Source organism: Canis lupus, chromosome 18 (genome assembly GCF_011100685.1).
Source record: "Canis lupus familiaris isolate Mischka breed German Shepherd chromosome 18, alternate assembly UU_Cfam_GSD_1.0, whole genome shotgun sequence".
Classification (NCBI taxonomy): Eukaryota; Metazoa; Chordata; class Mammalia; order Carnivora; family Canidae; genus Canis; species Canis lupus.
Window position 1 is genome coordinate 52,784,623 of NC_049239.1, and position 3,990 is coordinate 52,788,612.

General features: G+C 58.4%; 1 long non-coding RNA gene and 1 other non-coding gene across 2 annotated transcripts; both read left to right on the forward strand.

The window, feature by feature from the left end:
* Positions 1 to 423: 423 nt before the first annotated feature.
* On the forward strand, positions 424 to 3,374 carry LOC102155550. The gene is made up of 3 exons (XR_005372974.1): positions 424 to 473; positions 798 to 1,462; positions 3,124 to 3,374. It is a non-coding gene; the product is annotated as an uncharacterized LOC102155550 (long non-coding RNA).
* Positions 2,364 to 2,428, forward strand: MIR192 (microRNA mir-192). The gene has a single exon (NR_049261.1). It is a non-coding gene; the product is annotated as a microRNA mir-192 (primary transcript).
* Positions 3,375 to 3,990: the final 616 nt, after the last annotated feature.

Consider the following 3,990-nt stretch of genomic DNA (forward strand, 5'->3'; position numbering starts at 1 on the left):
CAGGTTAAGAGGCAAGACTTAGAGAACCCTCACCTGCTGGGGTCATCTGCAGACCTCTTCCCCCTCCCCCAATCCCGTCTGTGTCCTTGCTGTCCCCTTTGTCTGGGCACCGAATAAACAGCAAAAGTTTTTCCGGGTGGATCCTGGGGTCCTGGCTGCCCAGGGTTGGTCACCTGGGGCAATAAGCCAAGCAGAGAGAGGGGGAGTGGAAGAAGACAGACTGCAGGTGGCTGGGGTCTGATGCTACAGAAGGAAACATATGGAGGCCCAGCCTTATACTTCCTAGAAGTGCCCCACCCTGCCTGGGCACAGTCCAGGGTTTCATGCCCTTCGAACCACACTTGTGATCGGTATTGACAAGCAGCAGGATAATCATTAACCACCACCAGGGGCTGGGCCAACGGCTCAAAAGGCACTGGGCCCAGGGCGTCCCTGCTTCCTCCTTGTGCCCAGAGGGCCAGCCAGGCACCCAGGTAAGAACCTGCCCAGACAGTCAGACCCCCGCAGCCCCCCTGCCTCAGGGCTCTCCTGAGCCTGGCCACCTGCAACAGGGGCCCCAGCCCTTCTGATAGGGAAAGGAAAGGGCCGAGGCAGCCGCTGGGTAACCTAAGCAAGTCCCTTCCAGCCCGGGGCCTCCATTTCCACCTGTGAGATGAAGGAGCTGGGACTCCTGCTTGGGGGGTCACCACCGCTGCCTCCACCAAGTTTGGTGCTTGGCCTTGCCTGGTGTCTTTGGGAGGGCCTTCTGGGCTTTGGAAGGGGGGAGGTGTCACCTGCTCTGGTGTCTTCATTCACAGGCTTGTCCTCCCGGGCAAAGGACTCCTGCCCAGGGACCTCCCATCCCGCCTTGACTGCATCCCAAGAGGAAGGAGGCCACTTCAGAGAAGCTGCCAGACAGGAACAGACCTCACGGCCCTGCTCTGTGACCTTGGGCAGCCTCCTTTGCCTCTCTGGGCATTTCCACTGCCAGGAGAGGGAGGCATGGCCCAAGTCTACTCTCGAAGCTCAGAATCCTAGGTCCCCTTCCTTTCCAGAAGCGTGGGTTCTCTAAAGTGTCCCCTTGGTGGGTAGGACTGGCATTGGAGCCTGTCCCTGAAGCCTCTTGAGCCAGATCCTATCTGTGGGATGGGAGGGTAGGTGAGAACACACTTTGCAGGAGAAAAGTCTGCTCCCTCGGGGGTCCTGAGCCAGCTCAGGGACCAGAAGCAGAAGTCCCTTCCACTCCCCACAGCAGGAAGGGAACCAAAGGTTGAAGGGAGGGTGGCTTCCCACCAGCCAAGGCCAGAGTGCAGGACGGGCCCATATTTGCATGTGAGGAAGCAGCAGCCACTCAGAGAGGTTAAGCCAAGTGCTCAAGGTCACTCAGCTCTCAGACCCCTGCTGGCTCTCAGGCCACAGAGGTGCTAAGTGTTCCTCCGGATGGCGGTTGCTGACAGCCCTGTTCTTAGCACTCTGCCAGCAGGTTTGTGTATCAGCATCTTTTCATGGTTCCTGTTCTCCCTCCCCCCATGGCTCTTTCTGTCCTGTCCCTCTTTGCTCTGTTCCTTTCCAATCCTCTCTTGTTCCACATCTGCTGCTCTCCTGACCTCTCTGCCTCACTCTCCTACTTTCTGTGTACCCCCCTCCACAGCCTCTGTCATGTCTCCAGCTCCTCATCTGGGGCCATCCTCGGGAATCTGAGTAGTGGAGTGGGGGGTGGGGGTCCCTGCCCTGGAGGCCGACCGATGCCCTGCCATCCCTTGCTGTCCCTCTGTCCTGTGTCTGCGGCAGGAAGGGTGGGCAAAGGGCAGAGGGTGGAGGCTGTGGTGGCCCAACCTGGGGCCCAGCTCTGGTTGGGAAAGAAAGGAGGAAAGAAGGAACTTGGGGACTGAGGGTGTGGGGGTGTCAGTGGGCAAAGGCTGCCCAGGAGCTGTAAATTGGAGCCACTCCCGGCTTTATGAGCAGAGCTGGGGCTGAGCCCGGACTTCACCCAGAGAAGGAGGGCTGGTGTGGGACTCTGGGTGTGGGCCCTGGATGATAAGGAGCTTCAATAAAAAGACCATGAACCTCGAGGTGTTAGGACCCAGGAAGCCCAGATGGATGGGCATGAGGTCCTCCCCAGACTTCTGCCCAAGGGGAGATACCAGGCAGGCAGGGCCAGGCCTCCAGTTGGTTCCTACCCCCTGTAACAGCAACTCCATGTGGAAGTGCCCACTGGTTCCAGTGGGGCTGCTGTTATCGGGGATGGGGACCTGTACCCACGGAGGAGGAGAGGTAGCTGCCACCAGCAGACCAGCAGGGACCTCCATGGCCACGCTCCCGGGCCCAGGATGGCAAAGGGTGGCGGGCTGTCAGCAGGCTGCTGAGATCGAGTGCACAGGGCTCTGACCTATGAATTGACAGCCAGTGCTCTCATCTCTCCTCTGGCTGCCAATTCCATAGGTCACAGGTATGTTCGCCTCAATGCCAGCCACCAGGATCTGCGGGGGAAGGGACGGGGCTGGGGTGTCCAGAGGGCAGTGAAGACTTGCTACCCCAGTGCAGCGCTCAGGCCCAACTCCCTCCTGTTTCATTCCTACCTTTCCTCCTGGGAGCCTGCACTGCTTTAGGTCCCCACCTAGACGGACTGTGTGTGACATGCCTCTGTGCTTTACCCGTCCTGTTCCCTCTGCTTGGAACACCCTGCTAGCTTTTTTTGCCAGGTTCACCTTTACTAACTGTTCCAAGATCTGTCCAAGCATTTGCTGCCTCCAGGAAGCCTTCCCGAAGCCCACTTGGTCCCTACTGCCCACCTGGGCACCCCCAGCACCCTGGGCTTCCCCAGAGGACTGAACTCCCCCGGTGTTTCCACCCTCCCCACCACCTGTGAGGTCAGCTTCCAGCCCAGGCCGAGCCCAGGTGCGTGCTCAATAAATGTCTGAACAGATCCTAAGCCTTCATCTTGTACCCCAAGGAAGCACCACCAATGTCCTGTGTGGCCAAGAGGGGGCCAAGGGCCCTGGGCCCCAGTCTGTGTCCTCCTCCCACCCCCAGACAGGGACCCAGAGCTGCCTCCCGTCCACTCACCCACTTTCTCTTCCTTTTCTCCTCCCACTCTCCTCTCTCTCTCTCTCTCTCTCTCTCTCTCTCTTTCTCTCTCGCCAGTCCCCAACCCTGCAGGCTCCCCCAGCCCAGGTAGCAGTTGTGGTGGTAGCAGAGAAGGCACCTTAGGGGGCAGGACTCCGACCTAGCCCCCGCTCCAGCTTCCCACACAGCCTCACCCCTGCCTGGCTTTAATATGATGCAGCTCTGGAGACATCCTCATTGGAATAAGAAGGCTTCTGCTGCAAAAGATAAACTTTTCAAACCTGGAAACACAGACCTAAGAATAAAGTTCGAATTGCTTAATAACAGGATCCGGTTCTTGTGTCCTCTCTGTGCACTGGGCACTTGCACACAGTGGTCACGTGGAATTAACTTGACAACCTTGCAAAGCAACTGTCATGAGCCTGTGCAGGAGATGAAGACAGACTCAGAGGGTGAGCATCTTGCTAAAGTCACAGAGTCGTTGAACCTTCCATGGGCTATGCTGCTGACAAGCCTCTGGCCACCCTCTCTGGCTCTTGGTGACGCTGTCACTTATCCCAGTGTGGCTGCTTTGCTCACGCTGCCCCATCGGCTCCGGATCCCTGGGCCCCCGTCCCTATGGAGGCCCAGCTCAGATGTCCCTCTCATGACTGCTGGAGCCCACACCTTGAGCTCTGTGAGCCTCTCCCACCATCCCCTTATCTTATTTCTGCGGGGTTGAGAGCTCTGTTGCACTTATCTTATCCTTGTGCTGGTCTGAGACTCCTTGAGGGCAAAAGTCCACTATTCACTCATCCTGCCTGAGCCCCCCCACCCCTGCCACCGCCCCTGCGTGGTAGGTGTTCAAGATACACCAGCCAAATGGCAAGGAGTTGAACTCTGACCCTCTTAGGGGTTGTCAGGCCCCAGGCCCAGAGTACAGGCTTAGGCTGGAAGGTGGTGGGA